Source organism: Equus przewalskii, chromosome 7, assembly GCF_037783145.1.
Source record: "Equus przewalskii isolate Varuska chromosome 7, EquPr2, whole genome shotgun sequence".
In the NCBI taxonomy this organism is placed as follows: domain Eukaryota; kingdom Metazoa; phylum Chordata; class Mammalia; order Perissodactyla; family Equidae; genus Equus; species Equus przewalskii.
The window spans coordinates 60661163-60677841 of NC_091837.1; the positions used below are offsets into that span (position 1 = coordinate 60661163).

The following is a 16679-nucleotide window of genomic DNA, read 5'->3' on the forward strand; positions in this document are numbered from 1 at the left end:
TTTCAAGGTCAGAAAGACATTCAATTATGTTGTGTATTTTTGACCAAGTAAATAATATTTCTAATAGACTGTTCATGATCACCATTCTTCAAATATCAGCTCTTTCTGGACTGAGTAATTTAGCTTTGACGGAAGGCATCGGGCTTATTACAATATGCTTCTCTTGGCTTAAGAAGTCCTCAAATAAGCAAAGTCAACCAGGTTACCTGTATTTCACCTTCAAGGCTGTTGTATACACTCTTACACAAAAACTGAGCTTTGGTGCTCTCTTTCATTTGTCTCACAGACTTCGTCCTCAAGTCTCCAGTACATGTGCAGTTGGAGCCAATATACACCAACTCTGAGATTGCTGAGACTGCCAGATCAAACTAAGTAAAATAAAAACAATGCCTAAACACTGTAAAATATGGTAAACCAAGACACATAAAGATCTTTCACTAAGTGCAGTGATATATTTCATAGGGAGGTAATTATATATTAACCCTCAGTTTACCCTGAGAAAATCATGCTTCTATAGCCATCGTGGACACAGACTCAACTATCAATGGATATAATAGTCCCAAGTTTATTTCAGTTAAAGCCATTCTGCACAGGCCAACATGGCAAATAGCCATTTCACTGCTGTCTGCTGATTTGGTTTGGTCCACAGGTAGATTGTAGATTTAGGTCTCCAGAGACTCAAACGAAAGGCAGAATGTTTTTATACAGAATGGAGAAACCTTTGGTGAGAGCATAGAGAAAGAAGAGGAGGAAAAAAGAGGAAAGAAGTCCACTGAAGTGCACTTCTGACAAAAGAAAACTAAGAGGGCATCACTAACATTCTTGCTTTTCTCTTTAGGAGCAGGAAGAGTGTTGACTTTTACCCTTTCCCACATCATCCACAAAAGGGACTTGATCCACTGATTTTCTCTAGTATCTTCTCCTTGCTGTAAGGCATCACTATTCTGATGAAAATACCAAACAATGAGAAGTCTATGAAGTCTACTAAATACCTCCCTCACTGATATCTCCATTATTTGGAATTAATATACTAATATTCTGAATCAGGGATGGGGCAGCTAAAGCATTTGTTTAAAAAAAGGGACTTGCTCGGTGTACTCAAATCTAATGAAGTTCTCAGAAGAATCTCTAAAAAACTTCAGAGAATCATTTCCAAATGTTTTAGACGCACCAATTTTCATTGTATTGGTCTGATTTATTAAATGTGAAATATTGTTTACTCTTAAGATGGTTTCCCTGGAATCTATACATAGTAGTGCTATGTTAGATCTATTACTGGATGTGTCAGAAATACTGCATTTCCGTAAAAGCATTCTGATAATCATACTCCACAATTTAAACTGTCATTTCACCCAAGTCGTTTAAGTGAATGAGCTGCTTTCTTAATTGTTTGCATTTTTATTTTTTACACAGTTTCATTCCATTCAGTTAAACACATATTTATTGGCAATTTCTGTATGCCAGTACCTGTGCTGGTTTCTAGGAATTAAGGACAATAACAATCAGAGATTGCTATTTTTATCATGCCTAGTGTATTACAAAATGGATCCATGGATGTTAGTTGAGCCCATGCTCAAAAAGGCTGTCATAGTCAGAGAGAGGATGTTTGCCAGCTTCACTTGACACATAAGTAAACTGAAGCCAGGTGCTAAATACGTTTGCAGCAAATCCAAGTCTAGAACCCAGAAGGTCTATATTCTGCCCAGTTTATTTTCCAATTAAATGTATTTTCCACATTTGACATTTGTTTTAAGGATCACAAAAATCAAAATGAATGCTCTATGTTCAATGAGCCATTTAAGACGTATCAGAGACAAGGGAGGGTCTCGAGTGTGTGTCAAAAATTGAAAAGAACCTTTCCGTAAACAAGACTTAAGCTTTCATATGACTAGCAACTTTTCCACCACTATTTCCCTGACGCTTTTTTCGTGAATTTCATATTTAAAAATACTTAAAAATGTGTTTGGAAAGAGAGTAACCAAGTTTACCATTTCTTTAAGACACAAGATATCCCAGAAATTTGACACATAAATTCTTCTAATGTGGGCCTCTTATTTTTGTGTTCATGCATTTTTGGCTACTTGAAGCCCCACTGTAAATTGAAAGCCTATAATGAAATAAACAAGATCTGAGGACAAAAGTAAGGTGAAGAACTGAAAAATATATGTAAGTCTTGTTTCCTGATCGCTCAATCATGTGACCATGATTATACTGTCATGTTCTTCACAGTTATTTGATCAAGATGGTGATGAAGAAGGAAGGAGCATGTTTCACTGCATTTACAAAATGCAATTTTTATTCCCTAGAGTGACAACAGCATGATTTATGTCCGTGGAGTTAGGTGAAGTTCTGGATGTTAGTTTCAGAGAGTAATATGCTTTCTTAAAAGCTCACAGGGAATCACTCTCTACATATAGAAGTGTATTGTCCAGACCATGAAAGAGAAGAATCTTGCTGTGGTAATACCAATTCTGCAGCATTACTTCTATTTCTAAAAATGTATTCTTATAAATTACTTTATTTTTCATTATAATAATTGCATCTGTGAGTAGGATGAGTATGTATATTTGTGCGTATCTTTTATACATAAGCTTAAGATAAGATTTTTAGTATCTTAATTATACATAGCCTTGTTCCTCAAAAAATAATTTTAAATTTAATGTAAATATATGGCGTAATCATCAATTTAACTAACCCAATAACTTTTTTTTCAAAACGCAAATTAGACATTGTTTATATTAAGAGATATCGCTGGTAGGTAGAATTAGGTGTTCACGAAGCAACAAATTTGTTGATCGTCTGTTGTGCATGACACAGGTGGGGAAGAGAAGCATTGCAAATATCAATTTACAATGAATCAAGATCATGGTAAGACACAAATGACTAATGGGGGCCTTTAAATTTCCTGCAAATCTCTCATTCCCTCTTGTTCTCCCTGTGCCCAACCAATGTGCTCACGACCCCTCCCTACCCAAGAGCTACTCCAGAGAGCCTCCAACTCCCCTTCATATATTGTCTGCAAACTGTAGATTTATTTTCCTTTCTATCCTCCTTTTTCCCCACTTTCAATTCGTCTTTCTCCTGTTCCTCTCAACTTGCTATCCAATGGCAGCCCTGGAATGTTTATCAGATTGTTTTCAATCTCCTTTCGCTAGAGTTTTAGGCTCCTCAAGGAAACAGTTGACCAGCATGACAAAATCTTCCAGCAGGTCACAAAAGAAGGTGAAGGTAATATGATAGAGCAGACCTTCTTTTCCTCCCCAGGTAACATAATATTAATCAATTAAAAAATAATTACTTAGCACTCTCCTAATTATAGTAAGGATGAATGGTTAAGAGCATAGATTTCAGAATCATACTTCTTGGGTTCCAATCTTGACTACTCCACTTACTAGCCACATGGTATCAGACAAGTTATTTAACTTCTGTGTCAATTCTCCTAGCTATGAAATGTAGGTGCCAATAGTACCTACTTTGAAGGGCTATTATAGGATTCGGTTTCCCAACACATGAAGTACTCAGAACAATGCCTGACATAGCAGAGTGCATGTAGGGTTTACTTATATTAATGTTCAATTTAATTTATTTCATCCGCAAACAACGTTAATGATAAGTACTAAATTGCTTGCACGTGCTCAAACACTAGGAAGTGTTTGAGCTAGCGTTTGAACTCAGGCTGACTTCAGAAACTGCAATCTTTTGATGATGATTTTAAGTTTGAAGACAATACTTCACTCTATGTAGCAAAGGCCTACTGTTATACCCAACAAAATGAGGTTATTTTGAAGACCGCCTCATGACCAAAAGATATATAAGATATCCAGGGGCAGGTGTGATCATGCCAGTGTCCCTCCAGTCACATTCTGCAGAGAGCTATCTTCTTTGTCTTTGTGAACGTAGGCTCAATTCCTTTTTCTAAAATGTAGGTATATGACTTTTGTACCACCAGCCTCCTAACTAAGCCCGTCACTGATGAATGCTAAATACATGTGTACAGAGATTACTCTTGCAGTAATCCTGTCTCATGGGGATATAAACCCATTTCTGGAAATAAACAGAAAAAAGAAATCCTCTGACAACACAAATTAATTGCCATAAAAACTCCATCATAATAGGCAGGTACTTTGGCTCTTCTTTCAACACCTAACAACTTTGATTTAACATCCCACACTTGATTATTTGCTTATTCATAACAGAGCATATTTTAAATTTCAAATTAGAGAGAAGAGAGAGGCTTTGTTTGAATCAGGCAGACTGACATTTGCAAGAAATTATAGTTAGTGACAATAAAGTGTTATACAAAAAAGTCAGGGGAAAGATAAAGTGTATATTTCCAGGTAGCAAGGAAATAATCATAGTAGTAACCGTGACTTAGGCAATGGTTCAATGATGTTCAGCGTTCTCTGTGATCAGCCAGCTTAGAAAGAACCCCATCACACTATGTTGAAATAAGCTTATTTTTGACTTGTGAAACTAGATTCTGGTTATCTGGAAAATACCTGTCCCCTTATAATGCCAGATAAATTAAATGATAATTTAATATGTTCTATATAGAACACAGCTGTTCTATGGTGATCATTAAGCTTATCCATTTTCTTGTTAAACTGAATACTCATTGAAATAGAGATTGAAATTTTACAAAGAGGCTATTCACAAGAAACATTGGTCACTCTTGATAATATGCATCATAATTAGTTTTATAGATATTGCACTTAATGTTCAGAGTAGAGAAGGGACATACCAGAAATCTGGAAGCTTGCAGATATTGCATCCAGTATAGAAAATAACTTTTGAAATTGTATTCCATTCTTCTGCTTCCTTAGCTCATAATTTGGTTCTGATTGAGAAAGAAAAAATTCTCAGAAGATTCAGAGGTTCAAATCATATTAGCACTCAAAAGTTTGGATGTGTCTTCAAACCTCCTGGGACTGAAAATGTTAGCTGGAAATGCCACGAAAAACACTGTTTCTTCACAGCATTTCTGGCAGTTCGACTCCTGCTCCTGGCTGGAAGTTCAAGTGCAGAGACGCATGAAATTGAACAATGATAATAATAAAAACTTTTCTGAAACCATTTTGAAGCTGCAAAAAGTGGGATTTTTAGGTCTATCTAATCTGGGGAAATGGCTCAGGTACAATTTTATAGTCAAATGGGTTCATCTTCTTTCCTTCTTTCTCATTTGGTTCCCATTGCATGATAATTTTACCCCTTTATGAAGGAATTCAAACTTCAGCACCACTGAGCTGATACCCGCTAATTATTTGGAGTCTGATTAGTTCTCTTGTTGGCTAGCGAGAGCCCTTTGTTCTGTCCTTTTTTTGTGAGCAATAGGAATTTTGACGCAATGAATCTTGCTCTTCTCTCACATGTACGCTTGAATATACTGTGAGAATTGGTTAAAGTTACTGGGTGAAGGACAATGAATTTGGAAGATTGTCTCTGCATTTCATTACTTCTAGACCTCCTCATTTGTCTTATTAGTGGGGAACACAATGTGAGAGACTGTGCCTGAACACTCCTTGGGGCCATTGTCATTTGTAGAGAAAGGATCTTTGTGTAAGAAAAAGGTAGATCCTTCAGTAGTAAAATGTCATGTGAATCTTAAAATATTGGCCTTAAAATAAAAGCCTGCAAAAGGGAAAATGAATGTCAACTTATTTGTCCCCCTTTCAATGTGGTTCCTTTCTCCCCTTCTTAAAAGCTCTATGCATTATTTCTAGAGTATAAAATAAAGTCCTCTTGGATGACTAGTAAAGGGGAATAAATGAGTTGTTAAAAATCATAATCTTACAAAAAGATGTTTATGGTACCTTAACATAAGCAGATGTTAAACATTACCTATTACTCATTTCAACAAGGCATGGGCCCCTCCTCTGAAGCTAGTTCTAGTATGCTAACATAACTGAGAGATTCCCTCGAGACACTTTGGCGCAGAGTCTCTCAATTATGCCTGATAACGGTTTAAGATGGTACAGATGGAAAATGATAAACAAAGAATATATTTATTCATCTAAATATCTATGATTTCATGAAAGAGTTACCAGAAGTCCTAACATTATTTTCCAAACTCAATCATATATAGTCAGGCTCTATAAAAGTTCATTTTTTTGGAGCTGCAAAATATCGAAGACCCTTTTATAATTTGCACTTGGCATTTTGTGTGGCCGTGTAAATGCTCTGCTCATTTGTCCTTCCAGACATATTCATTTAGTCAGGGATTATTTTTATATAGACGGATTATGGTGATTAGAAGTTTCCAAAGGAGTTTGCATTCACAATAAATACTGATGATTTTAGCCTACTGAGAAGTTGTTTATAGCAGTTTGTTTTCCTAGCTCAAGTCCATAAGTCTAGCTTTAGAAGCAGCAGGGCCGATCAACCACAAAAGAACTATTTTATGGGCGACCCAGTAATTCGAATTGCTAGAAAAAAGAGAAAGTAAAGAATTTTCAGAAATGACCACTATTGACTTGTTCATACAGTGGATGGTGTTTGCCTTCATCTGTGGGATAATTGGACCAGGGGATTGCAAATCCATAGCAATACAAAGCTTTCCTTACAAGACAGTTAATGCACCATCAATCAGCTGGTGGGAATAGTTCCTGTGTTGCAGTCTAAGTATGTTTTCATTCAGCTCATTTGCACTTCAAAGCTGAAGTCGATAATTCAGGCCCAAGTAGGTACAATTTGGGCTATTTCCCTTTTGTAGCACATGAACACAAGCTGAGAAAATCTCTAAATTCATTTGCACAGGGCATTACTGGCCAGAGTTGGCAAAGCAGAGAAGCAGCTAGTTTCCTATAGGTAAGTATTATTGCTATGAATAAATCCTCCGAGAGCAAGGGGCTCCGGATAAACATGGTTTGCTCTCTATTGGTGATCAATGGTTTTATTACATAAAACATAAGAATACTCTTTGTTTTACAACAGATCTTAGAATCTTATCTTCAGCAAAACACTTGCGTGGTAAATTAATAAGCCCATCCAATCAACTTCATGGATTCAGAAACATTTGGGGAATGGGAGGAACGATAATGTGAGGGGAAAGGTGAGCTCTGTCTAGGTCGGAGACAAAGAGGCTAGATTATTATCAGGAAGTAAAAACACCATCAAAGTGGTCGGAAAAGGCAGCTACAACAACCCTTTTTGTTTAAATAGCATTTAATTAAAACTTTCAGTGACCACTGTAGAACCATGTAACGCCGTGTAGTACCATGTGACACCTAAGGAATGCTATTTTTCTGGTACTTTGCTCTTTGCTACTTTATTCAACTCCAGATTCTACAAAAATGTGCTAAGCATCTGCTTTGTGTACTGAGACCTTATATCCCAAATTTCACAGGACAATCATGCAGAGTTGGCCCCACCATCACTCTCTGTCTCCCACGTACCTGCTACAGTCAACACAGTCTCTTACTATTCGTTGTGTTGAAGGATTTACCAGCCTTATTTTATGAGTTACTCATGTGGTTCTGTGAGAGATGAGCACATTTAAAGTATCAGCTCAACCCACTGAGTAAGATTTTGTTTCTTTGTATTTTTTTTAATTTTTATTTATTTTTTAAATATTGGCACCTGAGCTAACAACTGATGCCAATCTTCTTTTTTTTTCTGCTTTTTCTCCTCAAATCCCCCCAGTACATAGTTGTATATTTTAGTTGTGAGTCCTTCTACTTGTGGTATGTGATATGTGGGACACCGCCTCAACATGGCCTAATGAGTGGTGCCATGTCCGTGCTCAGGATTGGAACCAGCGAAACCCTGGGCTGCCGCCGAAGCAGAGCGTGCGAACTTAACCACTGGGCCACAGGGCTGGCCTCTGTCTGAATTATTTTTAAATCAACCCTTACTGAGTGCTATTTTTGTGCCCAGAACTATACAAAGCACTTTACGTACATGACATGATCTCATTTAATCATCAAAAGATCCTCATGAGCCATGCATGAACATTGTGCTCATTTTCCAGATGAAAAAACTGAGGCAGAGAGGAATTAGGTGACTTGTCCGAAGTTAAGTCACTTGCCCAGGTTTTTCTGGCTGGGCAAAGATCTTAACTCAGATTTCCTGATTCCAAGTCTGGAGCTTTTATATTACACATGCTGCCTTTTTGCCTATGACAAAGGGTAATACACTTGTGATATTTAGGATACATACCAATGGCTTCTTTACAGAAGATATGAGCATTTTCAAAAGGGATAACTCAAGTTGTGATGACACTTGCCTGGCTTCTCATATTCTTCCTATCCTGGCCTCCTGCCACCTATTCTATCTTTCTGTCTACTCATTCTCCAATACTCATCTTTGTTTAAATCGGATCATTTGCTTGTCCCTCCTTGAATACTTCATGCTCAGCTTAAAGCTCCATCTGTTTCCTAGTCTGGAATGCCACTTTCCTTATCTTCTTATCATTAAATACCAAAATTGAGACTTCCAGGGGACCCTCCCCTGATTACTTTGCTCCTAAATGAGCTCCCTTTTCTCAGTTTCATGCAAATTCACAATTAATTACATTCTACCTGTCATTGCCTACTTTCAAACATCTTGAATCATTTTCAATAAATCTTTCCCAAATTTCACACCTATATGTATAATAACCTTATTCACATCAGGGGACAAATGATTATTTATAACCTTTATTGAGTGCAAGACTTCTGCCTTATACCATGCAAGCGACTTCTCAAAAATTGCCTTGAAACTAGTCTGTGAAGTGTCGATTATTGTGACAGATTTTTCACAGGACAAAAATTGAGGCTTTGAGAGATGAGTACATTGTCTAAGACAATGCCAGTGGCACAGCCAGGACCCACAAGTCGTTGTCCCCAAGCCCATATCTATCTCACGTTACGCTGACAGTTCCCCGAAGTGATAATTTTTTTCATTCCTCCTCTCACTAGTTCATGTATCAGCTTTTAAAGACGTTCTAGTAAAACAAACAAAAAAGAGTCTAGAAAGGTCCTGAGTGAGTCTCAGCAGATAATGTCAGGCACACTGGCCTGATGTGGGTGGGCAGGTAACCTTTCTTTGGATCTGTCTAATCACAGCCTCAAAGTAGAAATATGCATGTCCCAGCAAGGTGGGCTCCTGGGTAGTCTTTCCTGTTTGGAAAACCTCACTTCTCTGGAAGACGTTTGAATAGTGATTATGCCCTGTCTTGCTGCACAAAGAACATCTTTTAAGCAGAAGTTTCTACAACGACTCGTTTCAAATTTGCATCCTTTCCTTTGTTTCAAAATTACTGCCACCATCTAATGAAGAGAAATAGGTTAAATTAATCAAAGGAAATTTTAGACTGAACATAAAAAAAAATCTGCTAATAGTGAGATCCATTAGACCCTATTAGAAGCTTCATTGATTGAGTCATTTCAAAGAAGACTGACCACCCTTGAGATGGGTCTGAGACTACCCCAGGCCAGGGGAGAGAGAAGCAGATGGAGCCCACAGGCCGCTCCGTCTCTAATGGGGGTGATCTTTTCTGAATTCCCTCATTTTGCCTTCTTGTCAACAAATCCTGCCATCATTTCACTCACATCTTTGCAGCATTTTTCCAGAGCTGTTAACAGAAATCATTTCACAGAGAGTAGGAAAGAATGTCATTTTGTCATTTTCTTGGGGGAGTGGAGGGACGAACAGGCGGTCCCTGCTTCCTAAGCCTTTCAGGGTGAAAAAAGGAGTGAAGCCTGCCGGCTTGTGGGATATAAGAAACAACTTTACTTGGCAGCATTATGCAGAAATAGTAACTGGAAACTCCCCAGTCAACCTCCCTCCTTATTAACCAGAAGGAAGAACAATTTGGGACCACATTGACACCCCCAAACTTACTGGCACTAATGAGCTGCAGGAACTTAATCATTACATTATATCCGAAAAGTAAGAGTGCCTTAATGATCATCAGGTATAACCTTCTTTTGAGTGCAGAACTCCTTTTAATTACAGAATTCCTGGGAGATGGTCATTGGGAGCTCATTATTTCATTGAACTCTTCATTCTATAGTTAGTTGTTCATTTGTTAAGAAAGTCACCCTTTCATTGATCTAGGACATTCATTCATTAGTACTTGCTTTCCCCTTTGGAATAATAATAATAACATATGATCAAAACAATTATAATAATGAGGATGATTATGAGTAGAAATTTTTTTCTATATACTAAGCATGCAATAAAATTTTGCATGTGTTTATGTTTTTATTTATTATCACAAAAATCTTATGTTATAGGCATTATTATTTGCCACTATTTTAGAGAAGGAGGCATTGAGACCCAGAGTGCTAGAGTGACCTTGTTGAGGGTCGCACAACTAGCAAATGGAGTCAGGATTTGTGCTCAATTCTGTTTGATTGCAGAATTCACTCTCTTATGTGCTCTGCATACAGGACACACTAGAAAGCTTCTAGCTCTTCATTTTACATATTCAAAATACATTGTCTTCTCACTCCTTTTTTTCCGGGTTGCACGTGCCAGCTCCCTTAAGCATTCCTTAATTAATATGACTTTCAGTCACTACGTGATCATAGTTGATTTTATTTTAGAAGTTTTTAGCTTTCTTCCCTAATGTATGGACATTTGAACTGGAAATAATACTGATAATGTGGTTTGACAACTGTAGCACATAGAAGATTCTATTGCCACCCTTCATCAAGTTTCAAGATCAAGTTTCTGCATCTGCAAAAGTTATTAATAGCAAAGACGATAATTGACATCAGAAGAACATCAAAGTACAAAACTTTAAGGAGATAGAAAATACATTTGAGAAGACTCTATTTTCAGATCAGAAGGGTTCTTTTTATTTACTTGAAACACCACCATTTTCTCTATAAAACTGAATACAGAACTTAGTTTAAATAATTTCCTACTCAATTTTTCCCACAGCTATAGTGAGAGTCGGGGCCACTGCAAAGGTTCCTGGCTGCTGAAGACTTTGCCTGGAACTCTCAAGAAAGCTCTGATGCTAATGTGGAAATTGTCCTGAACCAGAGTAGGTCTGAGAAAACTCCAGGAGTAGGTGGGAGAAATAAACTAGTATGCTTTCAAGGAACTCATACACATTCAAGGCGAGTAGCAAGACCAGTACCAAAAGAAGCAAATAGACTCGTTAAAAGAGGAAAATAGTAGTAAAAGTGATAGATATAGTATAAAGTGATACAATACATAGTAGAATAATATCAGTAATGTAAGGAGTCAAACATACAGACCAGGCAAAAAGGGGGCCTTTGGAGTCAGGCCGTTGCCGTACCTTTCTATACCCTTTTCCATGTGGATTAATGATGTCCATGGCAATAAGTCTTCAAAAAAGTGACTTGGGAAAGGTATCCATTTGCAATGAGAAGTAGACAGCTAGTAAATATCAGGAGTTCTGGATTACAATTCCAGTTATTCAGTAGTATTGCAATTGGAGACACTTTTTATGATTAGCTTAACATAGACAAAGATGAAGTAAACTAATGCAGAATGTCTTAAAATAACACCACTCCCCCACTCTACCTCTTCAATTACCTACTCCCTACTCCTCTTACTTTTTAAAAGTTTTCTTCCTGTGGAGGTTACACCCATAGCTCCAAGCCAGGTGCTGATATGACTTTTTCTTGATTTATGAAATACAGGCATTATCGTTTCCTATCTATTGAAAATGAAGATTTAGCTCACTTATATGACCCCAACGTCCCCTTCTCCACTCAACTCTGCATTAATATTTCAGTCTTTCAGTTGGTTAAATCTTTAGTCCTTGTTTTGGCAGCATAAATACTAAAATTAGAATGGTATAGAGATCAACATGGCTCCTGCTCAAGGATGACATGCAAATTTGTGAAGTATTCCATGTTCTTATGGAATATTATTTAGCCTTAAAAAAGACTGGAATTCTATCACATGCTACAACTTGGAAGACCCTTGAAGACATTATGCTAAGTGAAGTGACGTGAACACAAAAGGGCAAATATTTGATTGTATTTATATGAGATACCCAGAGTAGTCAAATTCATTGAGACAGAAAGTTAGAATGGTTGTTGGCAGGGGCTGGGGAGAGCGGGCAATAAGGAGTTGTTGCTTAATGAGTACAGAGTTTTAGTGTGGAAAGACGAAAAATTCCTGAGATGAATGGCGGTGATATTTACACAACTGTATGAATATAGTTAATTCCACTGAACTGTACACTTAAGAATTATTAAACTGATAAATTTTGTAATGTATATTTTGGCATAATAAAAAATATTTCCTTATTATGCAACTTATCTTATCTTTTGACTTCTTCTATATAAAATCAACATGTTAATGCACATGACCTCAATTTTCATCCTCATTATACCAGAATAACTCCATGTATAAACTTTTCATAAAAATATGTAGACGTAATTGTTGCAGGCATGGGTGCTGTTCACAAATAATTTTTCCTGCTCTCTGCCTTCTGTGAACATAGGATTATTGAACTTTAGACCCCTTGAGGCTGATGAAGCCAAGAGACTAGCTTTGGCCCATGAATTGAGCAGTGGGGAAGTGAGTCATTCTCAGACCTGGTCATTTAATGCAGAGCTCTCAGTCCTTTGCCAGAGCAACTGACAAAGTTTGAGATGGCTGTTTTTTTCTCTTTATGCTCTGAAATTTGCAGATATGATGTTTAGGAGTAGGTATTTTTTTCATCCACCCTTTCGTGTAATCAGGGTACTGTTGAAATAGAAAGATCCACGTCTTCTTCCAGATATGCAAAATTGTCCTGCGTTTTATTTTGCTTATTTCTTCCCTTCTATTGTTTTCTCCTTGTTGAGCTCATATTTGTTGGAGGTTGGAATCGCTGATTGTTCTCCTATGCCTTTTATGTTTTATCACATATTTTCTGTTGATTTGCCTTTTTTTCTCTTTTAGGTAGATTTCCTTGACTTTCTCTTATTGTTCTTTGGCATCATCCTTCAAATCTCTCTGAGAATACTAATTAGACTTCAAGTTGGTTCTCTTCCATGAATTATTTCTGTTTCCACTGGGATTGTTTATTTTGCCGTTTTAGTGCTGCTAATTTTCTTTATATGCCTGGGTGATTATAACTTATTCGTACATATTTAAAACAGGAGGGATTGAGTTGACTTTTTCCCGTAGTGGATTGGATTTTCTCTGCTGCTGTATGTGTAGGCTTGTGTTCCCTGAAAGATTTTTCCTTCAATCAGGAGGCTGACCTGGTCAGGGAGGCCCATAAATCACTGGGGACCCAGGCTTTTGATGAGAGATTACCAAAAGGAAAGAAATTTATTCTTTGGTGCCAGCACCAGCTAGTGGTCTTAATTCTCCCCAAGCAATGCATTACATTTCTTTTATGTAGCGGACATCGTTCTTATTATGGTGATTATTGTTTTGCTTTGTTTTCTTTTGCCTTGGGTTAAAGCGAAGTTTCCTGTACTCCTGTTACATCCAGGAATGTGGGTGAGAGAGGAGAGGAGTAGGGAGGTGATTGGATTCTTGCTCTAGAGGCATAATTTCAGGCAGACCCTCTATTCCTCTCTACATACCAATTTTGGCTTACTTTCGTGATCCCGCCCTCCATATGCTTAGTCATTTTATTCCAAAAGTCTTTGGGGTTCTACCTGGAAGATTAGCGCCCTCTTTTTCTGCCATCCCCTCCTGTGTTCATTTTGGGCTGTAGATGCCTCAGTCTTTGTGGTTCAATTACATGGTTCTCATCCATTTTCCATCTCCCAGAAATGCTTTGAAATCTAATCTTGAATGATGGCCCTTCTCCCATTCTCTTTCCTATTAAGGTTTACGAGTTTAATTCTGTTTTTAATCTCTCTTATTTTAGTAAGAAGTGGAGGCAAACACAGGCACTTGATCACCATGTTAAACCAGAGCTCACCCTGTGCACTTGCAGAAAACAAAGGGCTGTGTTGCATTTTGTTCATCTGCAGGGTCATCAACTATCTTCTCACTGAGAGCAATGCGTGTGAGTTGGGGGAGCTAGAACACTAAGGGATACTTTTAGTGTTTCCTAGACTCAAGGTACATCAGCATCCTTTCATGGTTTTTAAGCCATTTGCAAAGATCAGCGTAGGAAAATGGAAAGCAGATGGAAGTCAGGATTTGAATCAACAGCCGTTCCTTTTGCCATATCTTTTTTTTTTTTTAACTAGACTTTGGTAAAAGTTGGATATGACCAATGCAATATTCCATAATTAAACTAACAGTTCTGTTTTTGAACATACCTGATTGCAATGACTTAATTGAGAAGAAAGTAAGAAATAATAAAAGTAGTAAGTATCAGAAAAACTGAAATATTTTAGTAGGTTTTCTGTTTGCATTTTAGAAGATGTATCTCAAAGAATCTTGAATTCGGGTTTTATTCTTGTAGTTTTCTGTATCTATAATTATTCTCCAAGTTGTTTTCCTCAGTTCTTGTAAGAATACATCTGGTGCTTCTGAAAAACATTTTCATAAGTGCTTGTGGGTGATTTATTGGTACTTACATCCATACTAGGTTGGGTGTATGAATTGTGCCTACTCCAAATGTCCAGCATCAACACTAGCATGATTTTCGTAATCCTCCCAGACCTCCCTCCTGTCCTCCTTTTTTTATTAACTCAGCCTACTTTTGCCTCCCCTAAACTTCCAGGCTTTCCATGATGTAGTTTGGTTTCTGGTAATTCTTCGGCATCCCCCTCCCTCTGGTATTGCATTTGAATCTTCTTCTTATTTATACCAATCTTATCTCTCATATTCACAATAACATGTCCAAGTCTCTTTTGACTCCACGTTTCTTAATATGTATATTTTTTTTAAGATTAGACTGACGCACAGAGTCCAATGTGGATGGGGAGAAGAAGGAGCAAAAGAGGTTTCTCTAATATGAGCTCTGTGAGTCAAGCCAGAGTCAAATACTAGATTGTATTTAAGGAGAAAAACTGTGTTTGACTGATAAGTCAAAGCTAGAGTGGTTGTGGTGTAAGGTGTGTGAAATGCTGCAGAATACTGGAGCAGGGAGAAGTAGGTTGGAAAAGTCAACTGCGTGTGGCCTAGGTGATGGTGTAAGAGACAAGGGCTAGAGTTTTCAGCTGTGCTTTTGTGCATATTGACACTTTATAAAAAAGAGAGATTATTTGAAATTGAAATTTGTCTCATACTAATTATCCATTGAAATAAAACATGAATGATTCATGTGTTTATCAAAGATCCAATAGACATATACTAGTCAATGCATTATAGTAAAAATAATGGAAAAATTAATAGTGATTACGGCATTATCATCAAAGAAACCTCATATCTGTCAGGAGAGAGATAACTGTACATGTAATGAAGTGATGGAAGAGAAGAAAGGAATGACAATATTTTGTAAGTGTCAATATAAATTATTTAGAACTGAAAGGATACAATATATTTATGGATGTAGTTTAAAAAACACAATTTTCCATCCTAGCCTTTGGACCCACAAAATCAAGGCAACCCTCACGCTTATTGGGAGCACACGGGAGATGAGAAATAACAAGGGCACCTTGCCAGCCAGCTTTATCATGGTCCATGGCAAGACACAAGGTAGGGTTTCCATTTATTAAAAGTATGCTGAGGGTGGCAAGAAAGGAAATTCCTTTTAATCGTTTCTGTTTGCCTACAAAAGGAGAATACTTTCTTAATAAAAATATTTCAAATTATGCCATCTGGCAAGTCATCTTGCCTAATTTTAAGTCCAAATCTTTCCACTGATTGTCTCACAGGAGAACTTGAAGATACTTTTCTACTCCTTCAATCCTCTTTGAAAATTGTTAAGAAACATGGATCACCACTGATATTCTGGTCTGATATGTTTATTTAGACAACTATACCTTTTAAAACATTCCGTTCACTAATGTGTTTGTTTAAATACCTACAGTATATTTCATTTACAATAAAGTCTCCCATTTAGCCATTTTGCCAAAGGAAAGGTCATTCTGTGGTTAATGTCACTCATGTTATCAGACAGAATTCCCCAAACCATCATTACATATGGCTTAGTTATTCAACTCAGCAGAGCTGTTTATTTTTCCGTTGTCCTTGCCTTCAGTGTTCTAAGAGTCTGGTAAATTCCTGCATTTCTACCTTCCAACTGCACAAAGTTAGAGAGGGAAATGTCTTCCTGTAGCAGTAACATGCAACAAAGGTTGCAATGCTCATAACACAGATTCAGTCAGTTGAGACCTGCTTCATTTTTGAATTGTGAGGCTGGATGAATTGTGAGGAAGGAGAAGACGCTACAGCCAGGGCTGTCAGCCTGAGCACTGCATGACTTTTAGGGGTCACACTCCCAAAGACTGTCGTGAATGGGACTTTGCAAACCAGTGGAGGCCTTGTACCATCTCTATTCTTTGGCCAAATACAGCAAACCTAAATGCTGAGTCTGTTTAAAGAAAGGTAGCATACCATTGCTACATAGAACAGGAGGTTGCCTGAAATATTCAGATTATACCAGATTAGTAACATTAGTATGCCTATAGCAAAATTAGAAAAGCATGTTTAAAGTTGAAATTTCAATCTTCTACCATCCACTGAAATCAAACATGAATGATTCATTAATTTATCAAAGACACAATAGGCGTAAATTATGTACAATTCATTCTGCTAATGTTATGGAAAATTCAATGATAAGTAAGGCAGTGCCTTCAAAGGAACCAGGCATCCGGCAGAAGAGTGAGATAAGTACACATTTGATGGAGTGATGAAAGAGAAGAGGGGCAGTG

General features: G+C 37.3%; 1 pseudogene; it reads left to right on the forward strand.

Moving 5' to 3' along the window:
* Positions 1-11719: 11719 nt before the first annotated feature.
* On the forward strand, positions 11720-11819 carry LOC139084969 (U6 spliceosomal RNA; annotated as a pseudogene).
* Positions 11820-16679: the final 4860 nt, after the last annotated feature.